The sequence below is a fragment of the Nannobrachium achirus genome (genome assembly GCF_963921795.1).
Source record: "Nannobrachium achirus genome assembly, chromosome: 5".
Lineage (NCBI taxonomy): Eukaryota > Metazoa > Chordata > Actinopteri > Myctophiformes > Myctophidae > Nannobrachium > Nannobrachium achirus.
The window spans coordinates 40883756-40893027 of NC_137814.1; the positions used below are offsets into that span (position 1 = coordinate 40883756).

At 42.5% G+C, this 9272-nt stretch overlaps 1 protein-coding gene across 1 annotated transcript in view; it reads right to left on the bottom strand.

Annotated features, from left to right (window-relative positions):
- The window catches only part of LOC308284568 (solute carrier family 12 member 7-like), a 45337-nt gene extending 36065 nt beyond the window's left edge, over positions 1-9272 (bottom strand). Inside the window, exon 1 of the mRNA XM_080725227.1 lies at positions 9244-9272. The gene's annotated coding sequence lies outside the window, so the exon portion shown is untranslated. The remainder of the gene's footprint in view (positions 1-9243) is intronic.

Sequence of the window (9272 nt, forward strand, 5' to 3'; positions counted from 1 at the left end):
GGATTTTTTTTTCGCCACCAGTTTTTTCTTAATCCTTAAAGGGTATATTTTAAGATTCTGCCAGGTAACAGGCTGAAATATTGTCCCAAGGGGTTCATTTTTAATGATTTCTTGCACCTACTCATTCACTCCCTATAAAGGAAAAAAGACCCCCCCAAAACATCCTCTTTAAGTAGCATGTGAGGGGTCATGATTCTGAATCCATTGCAAGCATTTGTTTTGCACGAAAAACATTCCTTGGGCTAAATATGGACCCCACAAAAATGTCACTTTCATCTATAGTTTTGTTGGGCCGATTGGGACAATATTTCAGCCTGTTACCTTGCAGAATCTTAAAATATAGCCTTTAAGGATTACGAAAAATCAGGTGGCGAAAAAAAATCCACCCTATGCGCGTGGACCCCCTTTCCTACTAGACTAAAATAATTAGGTGTCTGCGGGTAACAGGGAGATCAATTTAAGTTTTTTTAGACATTTTCAATGCCACCTAGCACCAACCTAATTAGCCGGGGAGCCACTGTGCCAAAATGAGTGAAGAACCTGTGATGTCATGACATACTCCAAATTTTAGTTTTTGCCAGACCCATGAAATGGGTAGGCCTACATAAGCAAATGTCTGTCGGTCCGGGTTTTCTATATAAAGGGTATATATGATGATGACATGATGATGACATGCCTACAAAAGGCATGATGTCATAAATGATGATGACAGACAGGGGGTCTGGCACAACCAGGTTGACCTGGTCTAGTTTCCTATTAATTTGGTCAATAAGGTACACAGAATGAGAGGCCTGCTCTGCCGGAAACACTGCGAAAAAAAGTTTTCCATTGACTTCACTATACTGGAAAAAACACACCAAAAAAAGTAGCATGTGAGGGGTCAAACTAAGGGTTCTTCATGATTCTGAATCCATTGCAAGCATTTGTTTTGCATGAAAAACATTCCTTGGGCTAGATTTCAGCCTCTCAAACCTGTGAAAAGTGATGAGTCATCACTTTTCACCGTTATTTTGGTCCGTTTTCTAGCCCAAGGAATGTTTTTCATGGAAAACAAATGCTTGCAATCGATTCAGAATCATCAAGAACCCCTAGTTTGACCCCTCACATGCTACTTAAAGCATATTGTTTTTGGTGTGTTTCTTTCCTGTATATTGAAGTCGATGGAGTGAATATACAAATGGCCATAACTTTTTTTCGCAGAGTTTCCGGCAGAGCAGGCCTCTCATTCTGTGTACCTTAATGACCAAATGAATAGAAAAAACAAAAATAAAAAGTATGTCATGACGTCACAGGTAAAACCCTATTTTAGACCAATCCTTCAGACATTACCGGGTTACTGCATATGATTTGACCACATTAGCTTTTCTCAAACCATTCATCATTAAACTTGCAATTAATCATAAATCGGTTTGCTAGCTTGGCTAATACAGAGAATCCAGATTGGAAAAGAAAAAAAAAAAGATTCTCAGGATCTCAGGCATAGAGTTTGGTAATATGATATCTGGAGAGGGCATACTCATTTCAATGAAAGTTGCTCACCCAGGCCAGCACATACACCCATAGGGACACCCTCCTTCTGGGTATTCATCACTGAGGTCATAACACATGCACTTTAGTGTTCTTTATGCCAACAGGGGGTCCGGGACCCCTAGGGGGTCCCCAGAGTTACTACAGGGGGTCATCCAAATCTTTGAGTGATAGAAACTTTTTTTTCTCCTTTTTTATATTAACTACTTGAACCCTAGTGTCCATATTCGGAGAACTTTAGCCAAAAATAGCAGCTATTTTCGGCAAAGCGCTTTGGTGTGGAGGGGAAAAAGAGCAGACTAAGTACAGAGTGAAAGTTCAAGCTTATTAAGTGTTGACGGTTCAAGTGGTTAAATATATTTGAAAACACAAATTGACATGAATCCAAAATACACTGATGATTGTGCTGAAACTATATGGAATCTACAGTATGAAAAGGTTGTGTTCATCTCTCTCTCTCAACTAAGGGGTCCTTGGCCTGAAAACGTTGAAGACCCCTGGTCTACGTCAGAAAATACCTCCACAAGGGAACCTGTGCGTCAAGCTCATTGGTGGAACCCATTAACTGGTCAGGTCAATCTTGCAGATCATTGCTGGCCACCCTCCCAGTCCTGGGGGCTTGATCTCAAGAGATCAAGAGATCTCTAGGACAGCGGTTCTCAAAGCTTTTAATCTCCACAAAATGACCACAAAAACTAGTAATGTATTTGGCCACAGATCCCCATATGAAAATATTTTGTGCCAGCCAGGGACCCGATACAAGATTTGTGTTGTTAAAATATTTCAATAGTATTCTTTTTTTTTCATTTATTACCATCTTTTGAAAATAGCTGATGTACAATAGGTTTAAAGTGGTTTAACACATTTTGCTGGGGAACACCCAAGGACCCCACTATGAGAACCACTGGCCCATGAATCCATATTTGGGCAGGGGTTCGGCCTGATCAGAGCCCTGTTCACCTCAATTATAAAACTCAAGATAGACATTTCAAAACGTATAAAACATTGTGTTCAAATATTGATGGGGTACTTTTATTGCCAGCTTTTGGCAGTGTGGACACGACATTTGTTCCTGATTGGTTCAGCGGTATGTGAGATTAGCTCCTGGGCACTCTGACAGAAAGACCACTTAGACTTCTGCAGAGCCATGCTGTAAAAGATGAGTTGTTTCCTTTCGGTTTGTAGTTTGTAAGACTATTTAGACTTTTTAAGGACCCGCGGACACTTAACCCATTAAGACCTGAGGCCGATTCCACAAATGCCTTCTAAATCAGCAGTTCTCACACTTTCAAGAGCTGTGAGCTTGTATATCTGCTATTTGCAAAAATCGAAAATGACACAGATGCTTTCCCAGTTTTAAAGTGGAGAGTAAATATACCTTTAAGCCATTATTTAAATAAAAAACAAGTTATTAAATACTATTCTAAAAATGGTGCTTGCAGACTGTTATCAGGTTTTTTTAATATTCATTGCTAAATCTATGTAATTCGTTTTACAGTTTAAATTTTGGCATTTATCAGATGCTCTTATCCAGAGCAACTTACAAGTGTGAAAGCAAAGGCATGAACCCTAGTCAACAAACAAGAGGGCAAAGAGTCATATTATTCATATAAGTTGAGTGCAAAGTGAATGATATACAGTAGTGCTGGGATACCAGGTGAAGATCAAACCTAGCATCTGTCAAAACAACATGATGAATAACATAACATGTGACAGACGAGTGAACAAAGAGCCAACATAGCATGCATAGCATAGCATCTAACAAAAGAAAGGTGACATGGAGGCATACAAGGAGAGAGAAGTGCTATAGTGAAGTCTGAAGAGAGGTGACTGTGGTTTCAGACTGTGGTGGAACCACATGGGGAGCGATTCTGCAGTTCTGACTGCAAGGGAGAGTTTGACTCTGACTGGGCGGGTATATATATATGCCCTCTCCAGTCTGATGAGTTACTGCATGCAAACCCAGTTTCTCACAATAAAATTTAGAAGGCAATGGTAGGCAATCAGGAGTGAATATGGGAAATGGGACAGATCCATGTTGATGACATGACTTTAGAGATACTGTGTACCGCTTTGCATGATTTTAGGGCACATTCTGTGGGAGCAGTGTCCAAAAATGTGTTTTGCAAGAATCGGCCTCATGGGGGCATGTGAGAAATGAGGGTGGAGGTTGTGGTTTGGCAGCCAAGGAGTGTGTGTGCAAAGTTTGGCATGGATAAGGCCAACGGTGGCGGAGATATGAGTAGGGGAAAAGTGTGACGTGACGGACAGACTGACGGACTGACTGACAGACTGACTGACTGACAGCCGGTGGAGGTTATGAGAGTAACTGCGACCTGACGGTCGCAACCAGGATATTTAAGGTAAATTCAAGGTCAATAGCGTAGACTAAAGCATAATGCTGGGTTCAAGCTGCAAACTTTTTATTGTCTCCACCAGCCGAAGGCTGAGGGAGAGTATGTTTTCCCCTCCGTCCGTGTGTCCGTCCGTGCGTCCGTCCGTCCGTGCGTCCGTCCGTGCGTCCGTCCGTGCGTCCTCGCAGTTTGTGAGCGCCAAATCTCAGTCGCCGTTGGCCCGGTCGCTGCCAAAGTGAGCACACACATTCCCTGGATGCCAATCTAGAACCTCTGCCCTAAATTTTTCAAATGGGCCTTTTCTAGCGCCAACTAGTGGTCGATGTTTGCTAAACACATTTCTGGGCACTACTCTTACAGATTTTGTCCAAAAATCCTACAAATCGGTAGGCAATATCTTGACAGTCATGTGATCGACACGGATCGGTCCAATTTTGCATATTCCATCCTGATTGGCTAAGATTGGCTTCCAAAGTTTGTGGGATTGAGCCGTTTTGAACAAAATGCCTCAAATCACAAACGCAAAGTGCAATTATCATGAAATCGCGCACACACGTTCCCACTAGGCCGAGGAAGAAATGCCACTTAATTATTTTTTAATCAGCCTCATGGTGGCGCTATAACAGCCCGATTTGTGGTTTTACCTATAACTCCACCGATCAGTTTCAAACTTTGTAAGCGCACTCCCTAGAGGCTAAGGATAAACCTTTGCCCTGCAAATCAGTACACAGTATCTCTATAGTCATGTGATCAAGTCCGATCCGTCTGATATTTCACATTCCATCCTGATTGGCTAATATTAGCTTCCAAAGTTTGCACCAGGATTGCTCCGTTTTTGAACAAAATGCCTCAAATCATCAACGCAGCCTGCGATTACCGTGACATTTGCCACACATATTCCCACTAGGTCAAGGAACAAATGCTACCTTTTTAACATTGTCCTGTTATAGCGCCACCAGCAGGTAGACTTTAGCAAAACACATTTTTGGAACACAATGCTTGAAATCATGCATGCAGCGTCCGATTGCCATGAAAGATCTAAGGTGAAGAACATATGCCACCCTTTTTACATTGGCCTATTATACAGTAGCACCACCAGGACGCACGGCCTGGTGGAGACCTGTGCTCGGAAGAGCACTGCTTCTAGTTTAGCCTATTTTGGTGCTTGCTGAACAAATCCCTGGTCTGAAGCATAATCTGGCTTGGCTGCCCAAGGTTTTGCTTGCTGTGTGTGAACGGTTCAACGATGCGAGACAAGCATGATTGTCGTGCTCGCAAATGGCTCGGAGAGTGTCTACAGACATCTGTCAGGTTTGATATTTGGAGCTGTCTGTGACTGGAAATCATGCCGTATGAGCTGGGCTGCAACCAGCATTGAGAGCAGGAGGCGTGCAACAGCCAGTGAGAGCACGGGACAGGTGGACACGGGTGCTTGTTGTCTCCACCAGCCGAAGGCTGAGGGAGAGTATGTTTTCCCCTCCGTCCGTGTGTCCGTCCGTCCGTCCGTGCGTGCGTCCGTCCGTCCGTGCGTCCGTGCGTCCTCGCAGTTTGTGAGCGCCAAATCTCAGTCGCCGTTGGCCCGGTCGCTGCCAAAGTGAGCACACACATTCCCTGGATGCCAATCTAGAACCTCTGCCCTAAATTTTTCAAATGGGCCTTTTCTAGCGCCAACTAGTGGCCGATGTTTGCTAAACACATTTCTGTGCACTACTCTTACAGATTTTGTCCAAAAATCCTACAAATCGGTAGGCAATATCTCGACAGTCATGTGATCGACACGGATCTGTCCGATTTTGCATATTCCATCCTGATTGGCTAAGATTGGCTTCCAAAATTTGTGGGATTGAGCCGTTTTGAACAAAATGCCTCAAATCACAAACGCAAAGTGCAATTATCATGAAATCGCGCACACACGTTCCCACTAGGCCGAGGAAGAAATGCCACTTAATTTTTTTTTAATCAGCCCCATGGTGGCGCTATAACAACCCGATTTGTGGTTTTACCTATAACTCCACCGATCAGTTTCAAACTTTGTAAGCGCACTCCCTAGAGGCTAAGGATAAACCTTTGCCCTGCATTTTTCACATCAGCCTTTTATAGCGCCACCTTTGGGCCGACTTATGTAAAACACATTTTTGGATATTACTCCTTGAGATTTTATCCAAAAATCATGCAAATCGGTACACAGTATCTCTATAGTCATGTGATCAAGTCCGATCCGTCTGATATTTCACATTCCATCCTGATTGGCTAATATTAGCTTCCAAAGTTTGCAGGATTGCTCCGTTTTTGAACAAAATGCCTCAAATCATCAACGCAGCTTGCGATTACCGTGACATTTGCCACACATATTCCCACTAGGTCAAGGAACAAATGCTACCTTTTTAACATTGTCCTGTTATAGCGCCACCAGCAGGTAGACTTTAGCAAAACACATTTTTGGAACACAATGCTTGAAATCATGCATGCAGCGTCCGATTGCCATGAAAGATCTAAGGTGAAGAACATATGCCACCCTTTTTACATTGGCCTATTATTATACAGTAGCACCACCAGGACGCACGGCCTGGTGGAGACCTGTGCTCGGAAGAGCACTGCTTCTAGTTTGATTGTGTAAACAAGTTATTACTTTTATAAATAGACAGACTGACTGTCTGTGTGTCCACCTCTCTGGATAGATGGATATGTGTATCCATATACAGTAGATAGCCCTTTATTGACCCCTGTGTGAAAATTCAAGTGTTGTTATGTAAATATTGGTACCCTAGATTTGTTTTTAATATGTTTAATCTAGAGTTGCAACCTCAATCATTGACAGCCCATACATCCAAAAAGAAAAGTACTATCTGATTGTATTAACATTGTACTAACATTGCAGAAAGTAGCTCATACCATGTCTATGGTGGATTGTTATGAAACAAATGTGCAGATAGAAAGAGGATAATTCAAGCTTTCAGTACAGCTGCAATGTTGGTGAGTTTAACGTTGTTTAATACAATCAGAAAATCAAACTGGTTGGAATCAACAAGCATGGACCACGGAACCAACACTGCCATGGTGCACCGTGTGTGTATTTGGAAACGTCTGCACAGCACTCGTGCTGCAGGGGTTGGCGAGTATCATGCCGGTTCCATGCAGGGGGCCCCCCAGACTGATATTTTCTAGTCTGTACTGAAAGAACATACATGAGAGTCTCAGTTAGAGAGGTGAAACACATTGAAACACGAGATGGTGTTTTGGAAAGCTGTTGTACTGGTACACTGCATCTTGCCAAATCAGCATGTGTTCTACCCAAATGATATTGGAAACTGCCCCACCTTATCTGCAGTGAGTTGGTTCAACTAACGTGATAATCGCACACAGCAGTTAAATAACTGATAAGACTTGTTTCTGTTACTGTAAAGGGTTTTGTCTTCTGCGGTATAGTGAAGGAAAACTTTACTGTCACTTTGCACTGAGGAAAGTCCAACATGGACTGAGACGTACAGTACTTGCACTTTTGCACTCTGTACAGCCCAGTAACTATGAAATAGATTCTATTTAACCACTTAAACCCTATATACGTTCTATAATGGAGCTGCCTGCTTTTTCCCAAATATACAGTACCAAATATCTTTCATTGTCTGAAATACGTTTTTGTGCGCGAGTCCTCCCTTGCTGTATGTAAGCTGCATAATAACCATTAGCATGAAAGCACAGTTTACCTTCCTAGTGGACGAATAGACAGAAAGGACATAATTATGATCTATGTCAGATATGTGTCACATCCAAGTTGTAGCCAAAAGTACACCTAGTTATGCCATCAATGGTGTTTTGTCATCATTCTAAAGAGGTGACATTACTAATGACACAGCAGCATTACTACATTCTGGTCAGCTCACTCAGAGACAGAGTCCACTCTTTTCCTCCCTAATGCAATATCAGAGAGCAGACGAAGAGCAGTCACAACAATTAAAACAACAAGGGAACATTTGTGTAAAGGTCTAATAGTTAATAGTTAAATGCGAATACTTCCTGGAGCCTGGATTTCTGCCCTGTAACATTCCAACGGGCTATAAATGCACTTCTGCGCCAACAGACCACTGAACAATATAACTACACACTGATTTACTGCCTGTTAATACTTGACGAAGAGAAGAGAAGAGAAGAGAAGAGAAGAGAAGAGAAGAGAAGAGAGACCATAGATTAGAATGGTAGATTCCTTTGAATCAGATATAGAAACAGGTCAAACTGAGTGCAATCAATAGAGCGGCAGTGAACAAAAGAACGCCCAACATAAAATACTTCCTGTCCTGAGGTGTGTGCTGTGTGGGGGGGCAGGAAGGGCTGTTGTTTACATCATGTCCACATACATCAGAGATTTGATTGGTAGAAACCAAAAGATCACTCATGATCTGTCATCTGCCGCCTCATAACCCATCAGCCACGTGGACACAGATGTACGCGGGCGAAGACAACCAACCACAAATTATAGGCCTAACTCATTACAGGCAGTATGTATTTACTATCATTACTCCTCAAACATCAACGGTAGATGTTTTGCATTCTTCAGCAGGACCCTAACCATAGGAAACAATCACTTTCCTTTTTAACCGATATCAAACATGTATTCATTAGTCATTACAGCACACCAAAATAAACAAATTGAATTACAGCATCCTGGAAAACCCCCAAGTTCATATCATTCATCCACTTTTCAGGAACACAGGAAGCTGGCTTGCTTTCTCAAGCATTTTCTTTATAAAGATTTGATTTAAGTTTTTAAAGGGGCCAAATAACATTTAAACCCCAAACTATGACAATACTCAATAAGCAGTAGCATGACCCATGCCATGTGTGGTTGTACTTGTATGCTATGGGATAGGGAAGATCAAAACTCTCTCCAGAACTCACTGTTGTGTGTAAAAGCGCAAGACAACAACACACTCAGTCCCTCCCTCAACACAATAATTCAAGTGGCCCTGCAAGTTCTTGCTGGTTGGAATGACACCACATTGTTGGAGGAAATGAATAGGCATGCATATCCCTGCATTTGGTTACGCAGGCACCTGCTATAACATGTCTCTTACTGTCTGAAGCAATGCTTCCTCTACATGTTTGTATACTCATCATCAAACATATGTGTGTGTGTGTGTGTGTGTGTGTGTGTGTGTGTGTGTGTGTGTGTGTGTGTGTGTGTGTGTGTGTGTGTGTGTGTGTGTGTGTGTGTGTGTGTGTGTTGGTGATCTTTGTGCGACTGTGTACATGAAAATATTAGAGTTTATGGTCTCATTTGAAATTCCTAGTCCCTGGGTGCCAAGCAGAGCATGCAAACATCAACAAACAAAGAGGGGATATTTTATTTAGCAGGGACTCGACCTACCAGAGACAGGCGATGGCTCCTCCTCTTCC